This window comes from Arachis ipaensis, chromosome B9 (genome assembly GCF_059453495.1).
Source record: "Arachis ipaensis isolate K30076 ecotype BB chromosome B9, ASM5945349v1, whole genome shotgun sequence".
Lineage (NCBI taxonomy): Eukaryota > Viridiplantae > Streptophyta > Magnoliopsida > Fabales > Fabaceae > Arachis > Arachis ipaensis.
In genome coordinates this window covers 19690435-19701106 of record NC_142444.1, presented here as the reverse complement: position 1 = coordinate 19701106, position 10672 = coordinate 19690435, and the positions used below count along the sequence as shown (strand labels likewise).

The 10672-nt window shown below is 37.1% G+C and overlaps 1 non-coding gene across 1 annotated transcript; it reads right to left on the bottom strand.

Annotated features, from left to right (window-relative positions):
* Nucleotides 1-1002: 1002 nt before the first annotated feature.
* On the bottom strand, nt 1003-1110 carry LOC148543941 (small nucleolar RNA R71). The gene has a single exon (XR_015901745.1). It is a non-coding gene; the product is annotated as a small nucleolar RNA R71 (small nucleolar RNA).
* Nucleotides 1111-10672: the final 9562 nt, after the last annotated feature.

The following is a 10672-nucleotide window of genomic DNA, read 5'->3' as shown; positions in this document are numbered from 1 at the left end:
TCAATTAACTACTTGACTTTTTGTTTGATTTAAAAAGTTTACTATTTCAATCATATCTTTTTCAAAACCACCTAACTACTTTTCTCTCTCTAATTTTCGAAAACTATGAACCACTTTTTCAAAATCCTTTTTTAACTAACTAATTGTTTTAAAATTCAATTTTATTTTATTCCTTTTTATAATTTTCGAATTCTAACTACATTTTAAAATAAAAATAAAAATATTTTTCCTTTTATTTTATTTTATTTAATTTTCAAATTCTTTCCCCTCTCATCTCTTTCTATTTATTTATTTATCTACTAACACTCATCTTCCACTCAAAATTTGAACCCCCTCTTCTTCTCTATGTTCGAATTTTTCTCTTCTCCTCCTTTTATTCTTCTCTTCTTCTACTCACATGAAAAGAATCTCTATACTGTGACATAGAGGATTCCTATTCTTTTCTGTTCTCTTCTTTTTCATATGAGCAGGAACAGGGATAAAGACATTCTTATTGAAGTTGATCCTGAACTTGAAAGGACTCTTAAGAGGAAACTAAGAGAAGCTAAAGCACAACCCTCTGGAGAGGAACTGACAGAAATTTTCGAAAAAGAAGGAGACATGGCCGAACCCAATAACAATGGTGGAGATGCAAGGAAGATGCTTGGTGACTTTATTGCACCCTCTTCTAACTTCTATGGAAGAAGCATCTCAATTCCTGCCATTGGAGCAAACAACTTTGAGCTTAAGCCTCAATTAGTTTCTCTAATGCAACAGAATTGCAAGTTTCATGGACTTCTATTGGAAGATCCTCATCAGTTCTTAGTTGAATTCTTACAAATCTGTGACACTGTCAAGACCAATGGAGTTGATCCCGAGGTTTACAGGCTTATGCTTTTCCCTTTTGCTGTAAGAGACAGAGCTAGAACATGGTTAGATTCACAACCTAAGGAAAGCATGAACTCTTGGAAAAAGCTGGTCAGTGCTTTCCTGGCCAAATTTTTTCCACCTCAAAAGATGAGCAAGCTTAGAGTGGAAATCCAAACCTTCAGACAGAAGAAAGGTGAGTCCCTCTATGAAGCTTGGAAAAGATATAAGCAATTGATCAAAAGGTGTCCTATTGACATGCTTCCAGAATGAAGCATCATATGTATATTCTATGATGGTCTGTCTGAGTTGTCAAAAATGTCATTGGACCATTCTGCAGGAGGATCCCTTCACCTGAAAACCCCTACAGAAGCTCAGGAACTCATTGAAATGGTTGCAAATAACCAGTTCATGTACACCTCTGAGAGGAGTTCTGTGAACAATGGGACGCCTCAAAAGAAGGGATTTCTCAGAGTCTGAATGGATTGCAAGCTGCATCCAACAGTACTAAAGAAGCATCTTCTGAAGAAGAAGCTTATGATCCTGAGAATCTTGCAATGGTAGAGGTGAATTACATGGGAGAACCCTATGGAAACACCTATAATCCTTCATGGAGAAATCATCCAAATCTCTCATGGAAGGACCAACAGAAGCCTCAACAAGGCTTCAATAATAATGGTGGAAGAAATAGGTTTAGCAATAGCAAACCTTTTCCATCATCTTCTCAGCAGCAGACAGAGAATTCTGAACAGAGCCATTCTGGCCTGGCAACCATAGTCTCTGATCTATCCAAGACCACACTAAGTTTCATGAATGAAACAAGGTCCTCCATTATAAATTTGGAGGCACAGGTGGGTCAGCTGAGTAAAAAGATTACTGAAATTCCTTCCAGTACTCTCCCAAGCAATACAGAAGAAAATCCCAAGAGAGAGTGCAAGGCCATAACCATGACCAACATGGTCGAACCTGGAAAGAGTGAGGAGGACGTGAGTCCCAGTGAGAAAAGCCTCAGGGGACGTCCTCTGGACAGAAAGGTGTTTCCCTTTGAGGAACCAAAGGAATCTGAGGCTCATACAGAGACCATAGAGATTCTATTAAACTTCATTCTGTCATTCATGAGCTCTAATGAATATTCTTCCTCTGAAGAGGATGAAGACATCACTGAAGAGCAAGTTGCTAAATATCTAGGAGCAATCATAAAGCTAAATGCCAAGTTATTTGGTACTGAGACTTGGGAGGATGAACCCCCCTTTGTTCACCAATGAACTGAATGCATTAATGAGGCACACATTACCTCAGAAGAAACCGGATCCTGGAAAATTCTTCATACCTTGTACCATAGGCACCATGACCTTTGATAAGGCTCTGTGTGACCTGGGGTCAGGGATAAACCTCATGCCACTCTCTGTAATGGAGAAACTGGGAATCTTTGAGGTACAAGCTACAAGAATCTCACTAGAGATGGCAGATAAATTAATGAAACAGGCTTATGGACTAGTAAAGGACGTGCTAGTGAAGGTTGAAGGCCTTTACATCCCTGCTGATTTTATAATCTTAGACACTGGGAAGGATGAGGATGAATCCATCATCCTTGGCAGACCTTTCCTAGCCACAGCAAAAGCTGTGATTGATGTTAATAGAGGAGAGTTGGTCCCTCAGTTGAATGAGGACTACCTTGTATTCAAGACCCAAGATTCTCCTTTTGTAACCATGGAGAGGAAGCATGAAAAGCTTCTCTCAATACAGAGTCAAATAAAACCCCCACATTCAAACTCTAAGTTTGGTGTTGAGAGGCCACAACCAAACTCTAAGTTTGGTGTTGAGAGGCCCCAACCCTGCTCTGATTATCTGTGAGGCTCCATGAGAGCTCACTGTCAAGCTATTGACATTAAAGAAGCGCTTATCGGGAGGCAACCCAATGTTATTTAATTATATCTATTTATTTTCCATTGTTATTTTATGTTTTCTTTAGGTTGATGATCATGTGAAGTCACAAAAACAACTGAAAAATCAAAAATAGAATGAAAAATAGCATTAAAAATAGCTCCCCTTGGAGGAAGAGTTTACTGGCGTTTAAACGCCAGTAAGAAGCATCAGACTGGCATTTAACACCAGAAAGAAGCATCAAGCTGGCGTTAAACGCCAGAAACAAGCTACAGTCTGGCGTTTAACGCCAGAAACAAGCACCAACTTGGCGTTAAACGCCAATAAAGGGAGAAAAGCTGGCGTTAAATGCCAGAAACAAGCAGCAACCTGGTGTTTAACGCCAGGATTGCACTCTAAGGGCATTTATACGCCTAAATGGAGCAGGGATGATAAGTCCTTGACCCCTCAGGATCTGTGGACCCCACAGGATCTCTACTTACCCCACCTCTTTCTCTCTCTCTCTCTCTCCCACCTTTTCATAACACTCTTTCCCAAATATCCTTCACCAATCACCTCCATCACCCTTACCCATCACCTCTTCACCAATCACATCCATCCACTCTTTCCCAAAAACCCCACCTACCTCCAAATTCACAATCCTTTCCCTCCCAAACCCAACCCTAATACACGAAACCTAACCCTCCCCCCACCCCTATATAAACCCCTTACCACTCCTTCATTTTCACACATTACAACCACTACTTTTACCCCTTGGTCAAACCACATATCTCCCTCCATCTCCTCCATTTTCTTCTTCTTCTACTACTCTCCTTCTTCTTTTGCTTGAGGACGAGCAAACCTTTTAAGTTTGGTGTGGTAAAAGCATTGCTTTTTGTTTTCCATAACCATTAATGGCACCTAAGGCCAGAGAAACCTCAAGAAAGAGGAAAGGAAAGGCAGTTGCTTCCACCTCTGAGTCATGGGAGATAGAAAGATTCATCTCAAAGGTCCATCAAGACCACTTCTATGAAGTTGTGGCCAAGAAAAAGGTGATCCCTGAGGTCCCTTTCAAGCTCAAAAGGAGTGAGTATCCGGAGATCCGACATGAGATTAGAAGAAGAGGATGGGAAGTTCTCTCCAATCCTATTCAACAAGTCAGAATCTTAATGGTTCAAGAGTTCTATGCAAACGCATGGATAACTAAGAACCATGATCAAAGTATGGACCCGAATCCAAAGAATTGGCTTACAATGGTTTGGGCACTACAACATTTTGGGTCTATGGCCACGGTTTTTTTGGTCACGGTAAAAAATCGTGACTATAGACCCTCTATGGTCACGGTTTTTTAAGGTGACAAAAAAAAGCTATGGTCACGATTTTTTTGGAAATGGTGACCATAAAGTACCTATGGTCACGGTTTTTTAAAAAATGGTGGCCTAAAAGGGTCTATGGTCACGGTTTTTTACAGTGACCAAAAAGGGTCTATGGTCACGGTTTTTCAGAAAAGGGTGACTTAAAAGGGTCTATGGTCACGGTTTTGGGGGGTGGCCTAAAAGGGTATATGGTCACGGTTTTGGGGGTGACCTAAAGGGGTCTATGGTCATAGTTTTTTACAGTGACTAAAAAGGGGCTATGGTCACGGTTTTTCAAAAAAGGGTGACTTAAAAGGGTCTATGGTCACGGTTTTGGAGGTGGCCTAAAAGTGTCTATAGTCACGGTTTTGGGGGTGGCCTAAAGTGGTCTATGGTCACAATTTTGGGGGTGGCCTAAAAGGGTCTATGGTCACAGTTTTAAGGGTGACCTAAAGGGGTCTATGGTCACGGTTTTTTACAGTGACAAAAAAGGGGGCTATGGTCACGGTTTTTCCAAAAAGGGTGACCTAAAAGGGTCTATGGTCACGGTTTTGGGGGGTGACCTAAAAGGGTCTATGGTCACAGTTTTTGGGTGGCCTAAAAGGGTCTATGGTCACAGTTTTGGGGTGACCTAAAGGTGTCTATGGTCATGATTTTTTACAGTGACCAAAAAGGAGTCTATGGTCACGGTTTTGAGAAAGGGTGACCTAAAAGGGTCTATGGTCACGGTTTTTTACAATAACCAAAAAGTGTCTATGGTCACGATTTTTCAAAAGGGTGACCTACAAGGGTCTATGGTCACGGTTTTAGGGGTGACCTAAAGGGTTTTATGGTAACAGTTTTAATCATTTGAGTTTAAATTAATTAAGATTTTCATGTATTTTTTATAATTTTAAATATTTTATCTTTTAAAAATTTTAATAATTAAAAACTAATAATAATTTTATATGATTTATTTTAAATATAAAAATTTTAAATTTAATTTTATAAATAAAAAATTAAACTGAATACTATTAATTTTAAATTAAAAAAAGATTTAAAACTTAATAACATAAAAAATATTTAATAACTTAATAATGGAAGTGTCATATAAATAAATTTAAGAAATTTCTATTATGAATAAATTCTGATTTATTTATTAAATTGAGTTCTTAAAGTTAGAGATTAATTTATTAGAAATGATTAAATAGATTTTTATAAATACTTTAGATTTAAGTCAATTAATATTTATGTACAACTTTTATTTTAATTAGTTATTTTATATAAATTAAAATTAAAGTTATAATAAAAAAAATAAAAAATCATATAATTTAATTTAGGTAATTGATATTTTGAATTTAACCGTATTTTATAAAATATAATTAGTATGTTTATTTTATAGTTTAAATTAAAAATAATTATTTGAACTTAATAATATTTTGATAAATGAAATTTTATCTATTCTAAAAATAATTCTTACAATATTATATTTAAATTCTAAATTATTATTCTATCACAAATATTTTCTAAAATTATTATATTGCTAGTATATATTTAACTCTAACTCTAAAATTCCTAAATAAAACCCTAATTCCCCAATCCCTAAATCAAAACACAACGCGCACACACGTTCAGAAAAGGAAGAAAACGAGAAACAGGGGGAGCTCGAGGGGGAAGAAGAAGGGAAGGAGAGGGAGAAGAGCGTGCCGACGTCGCGCCCAGCTCGTCGCCGTGAAGCTGTCGCCGCTCTCATCACGGGCCGTCGCTCGTTGTCGCTGCTGGGTTCTTCGTCAGCGCTCGAGGGTGAAAGACGCGCGTGAGAGAGGGAGGAGCCGCGCTGCTGCCGTTGTCCATCCCGCCTCGCCACCTCTTCTTAACTCTCTTCTCCGGTCGTCCTCTTCTTCTCTTCTCAGGTAAATAATTAGTTATTATAATGAATTAATGTTCTCATTAGGGAATAGAAATTTTGATAACGAGAACTTCTGATGTTGGGTAAAAGTGTTGATTTTGATTATTAGAACTTTTGATTAAGAATGTTGTTTTTAATTTTCAGAACTTGTGAATATTAGGGTCGTTGATTATTGTTCTATATAGTATTTTTTCTGAGTTGTTACTTGTTTTTTTTTACTTGTTCTGATTAGTAATTTAGGATTATTGAAACTTCAAATTATTACTTGTATTTGTTTTTGATTTGTTCTTAATTTAGTTGATATTTGCCAAAGATATTTGCCTCTTCGTTAAACAACACCATTATACTTTGTCATAAATCATGTTCCTGAACCAGAATTATTATTCTTCACCTTCATACTTGCCATCATTTGCAGGTTCCTTTTTCTTTCTCAATTTATGGATTTATTTCACAAAATTCACTTTACAAATTGCAATATCTCTGCAATTTGATTCCAAGGTTCCAGAAATAAAAAAAAAAACACATCGTTATTATGGCTTCTTACACCAAACCCGAGGATGATCAAGTTCATAATTTCCTCTTAAAAGTTCTTTGTTTTCTTCACTCATTTTCAGCGTTTTTCACTTTACCTACTCCCAATTTTGCTTATCTTCCATGCCTCAACACCGGCCACTTGAAATGTGGGCTTTCAATTAGTTTTATTATTTTTTAATTCACTCACACACCATTTCAAGACAACAGTTACACAATCTGAGGTGTGAAGCTTCACATAGGTTCTAGTGCTAACTTGAATAGGTCATGTTCTGCATAGTTATTAATTGCTTTGTTGTTTCTATTATTTTGTGTCAAAGTGTGATACTTTACTGATTAATTCTCATTTTTGGGATGTTTCAACTATTGTTCTTAATATTTTCCTTTCATTATTTTTTTTCTTTTTCAAAATGTTAGTTTGTCTCTTGATACTTCATTTTAATTTGACAGGTTTTGGTAGAGCAAAAGTCGTCTACAAGGGTTATCATACTGAACGGGACAAGACAATTGAATGCCCTCTCTTTTTATATGGTACAGTAATCCACTATGATGTTGCACAATGCATTATCATCTGAAATTAAACACTTATTTATAGGGCAATAACTTGCTGAAATGCTTTTTCTGATAAATTGTTTTCACTCGAATGTTACTAGAAACACTTGAACCTTTGAGCTGAGCTTGTTTTTTAAAATTATCATCTTTGATTGTTAAATTTTTGTATAGACTTGTAAGTTATAATGTTTTCTAACCTTTTATCAATTAATTTGATGTGGCAGAATGGGGATTCCAGCCATGCTTTGAGGATCTTTGACGAGGAGGCACAAGCTATGCAATCGGTTAGAAACTCAAGGCTTGAGCTGCAGAATTCTACTGCACTTGTGGAAACCATCCTTTCATCAATACATGGGCAAAGGGAACGCTTGAAGGTATTTTCATTCTTCCCTTGCCTTCCTTTCATACATTTAATACGATGATGATATACCTGATCCATGGCCAGAAAGATATGAAAGATAGGATCAACAAACACTTAGATTAAAACTATTGTTTATGTTTAGCTATAATCTCCTTTTTTTATTATCTGTTATGAATGTTAGATTATATGTATTAGTATACTTTTTGAACTTTCACGTAAACAACTAGTTTTTGAAAGATGTTTAATGGAACGGCATAACAAGTTTGAAACAGACATCTCATTTACTTTTTGTATAGTTATATATAGTTGTCAAAATTGTTGTTTACATAGCACTCTTTGAAGAAATAGTTCATTTTCTTGCAGATTTCATTTGTGACTAATAAGTTGGTTTTGAACAAGTGTAACTTCTATCTCTTCTTTGGTGAAAAGCTAAATTTAAAATGTTGCTTTAGATTTTGTTTCTAGCAATGCTAACACTAAATGATTCTGCAGAGTGCTCATAGGAAAGCATTGGATATGCTGAACACATTGGGGATGCCAAATTTTGTTTTGAGGCTAGTTGAGCGATGTGCTAAGCACAGTGGGGATGATATGAAGAAAACATTTTTCATAGTAATATGAGATGAGATGGGTCTCATATATATATATATATATATATTGATGTGTTATGTATTTTACATGAAATGAATAAATTACACTGTATTTTTATTTGTGTTGTTTGGACTAAAAACATATCCAGTTTATAATATAAATTTTATTATTTAGATTTTTTGAGTTTTTCATTTTTAGATTTATTTTTTGATTATCATAAATTTGGAATGTGATTATGCTTTTAAAAAATAAATCTTATAAAATAAAGTAAGCTATGGTCATGGTTTTTTAAATAGGGTGACCATAGATAAGCTATGGTCACAGTTTAAAGAGGGGTGACCATAGAGTTATGGTCACGGTGAAAACTGTGACCATAGATAAGGCTATGGTCACGGTTTTAAAGAGGGGTGACCATAGAGGCTATGGTCACGGTGAAAACTGTGACCATAGATAAGGCTATGGTCACGGTTTTAAGGAAGGGTGACCATAGAGGCTATGGTCACGGTAAAAACCGTGACCATAGATAAGGCTATGGTCACGGTTTTAAAGGGGCTGACCATAGAGGCTATAGTCACGGTGAAAACCGTGACCATAGATAAGGCTATGGTCACGGTTTTAGGGGGGGTGACCATAGAGCTATGGTCACGGTAAAAACCGTGACCATAGAGCTATATACCGTGACCATAGATAAGGCTATGGTCACGGTGAAAACTGTGACCATAGATAAGGCTATGGTCACGGTTTTAAGGGGGGGTGACCATAGATAAGGCTATGGTCACGGTTTTCACGCGTGACCATAGATTAACATATGGTCACGGTAAAAAAACGTGGCCTAAAGTGTCAGATTTTAAAAATTGAAACCGTGACCATAGAAACCGTGACCATAGATCAAAAAACCGTGACCATAGACCTATGGCCACGAGAGAATAGGCCACGGTAAAAAACCGTGACCATAGGTCCAAAACCGTGACCATAGATCTATGGTCACCCTTTTTACTAGCTATGGTCACGGTTTTTTACCATGACCATAGGCCTTTTTTTTTGTAGTGGGGGGAAATACTTAGATTTCAGTCCAGAAAATGTAAGGTTGGCGTTCAACTTGCCAATGATGCAAGAAAACGCACGCCCCTACACTAGAAGGGTGAACTTTGATCAAAGGTTGGACCAAGTCCTCTTGGACATATGTGTGGAAGGAGCTCAATAGAAAATTGACTCAAGAGGCAAGCCGGTTCAATTGAGAAGGCATGACCTTAAGCCTGTGCCTAGAGGATGGTTGGAGTCCATCCAACGGTCTATCATTCCTACTAGCAATCGGTCTGAAGTTACTATAGACCGGGCTATCATGATCCATAGTATCATGATTGGGGAGGAAGTGGAAGTTCATGAGATTATACCTTAAGAACTCTACAAGGTGGCTGACAAGTCCTCCACTTTGGCAAGGTTAGCCTTTCCTCACCTCATTTGTCACCTCTGCAATTCGGCTGGGATTGTCATAGAGGGAGACATCCTCATTGAAGAGGACAAACCCATCACTAAAAAGAGGATGGAGCAAACAAGAGAGCCCACTCATGGACCTCAACAAGAGCATGAGGAAATTCCTCATCATGAAATCCCTGAAATGCCTCAAGGGATGCACTTTCCTCCACAAAACTATTGGGAGCAAATTAACACCTCCCTAGGAGAATTAAGTTCCAACATGGGACAACTAAGGGTGGAGCACCAAGAGTATTCTATCCTCCTCCATAAAATTAGAGAAGATTAAAGAGCCATGAGGGATGAGCAACAAAGGCAAGGAAGAGACGTTGATGAGCTAAAGCACTCCATAAGATCTTCAAGAGGAAGAACTAGCCGCCATCACTAAGGTGGACCCGTTCTTTAATTTCCTTGTTCTTTATTTTTCTGTTTTTCGTTTACTATGCTTTATGTTTATTTATGTTTGTGTCTTTATTACATGATCATTAGTGTTTAAGTGTCTATGTCTGAAAGCTATGAATGTCCTATGAATCCATCACCTTTCTTAAATGAAAAAATGTTTTAATTACAAAAGAACAAGAAGTACATGAATTTCGAATTCATCCTTGAGATTAGTTTAATTATTTTGATGTGGTGACAATACTTCTTGTTTTCTGAATGAATGCTTGAACAGTGCATATGTCTTTTGAATTTGTTGTTTATGAATGTTAAAATTGTTGGCTCTTGAAAGAATAAAGAAAAAGGAGAAATGTTATTGATGATCTGAAAAATCATAAAATTGATTTTTGAAGCAATAAAAAGCAGTGAAAAACAAGGCTTGCAAAAAAAAAAGGCAAAAATAAAAGAAAAAAAAGAGAAAGAAAAAGAAAAGCAAGCAGAAAAAGCCAAGAGCTCTTTAAACCAAAAGGCAAGGGTAAAATAAAAAGGATCCAAGGCTTTGAGCATTAATGGATAGGAGGGCCCAAAGGAATAAAATCCTGGCCTAAGAGGCTGAACCAAGCTGTCCCTAACCATGTGCTTGTGGCGTGAAGGTGTCAAGTGAAAAGCTTGAGACTGAGCGGTTAAAGTCGTGATCCAAAGCAAAAAGAGTGTGCTTAAGAACCCTGGACACCTCTAATTGGGGACTCTAGCAAAGCTGAGTCACAATCTGAAAAGGTTCACCCAGTTATGTGTCTGTGGCATTTATGTATCCGGTGGTAATACTGGAAAACA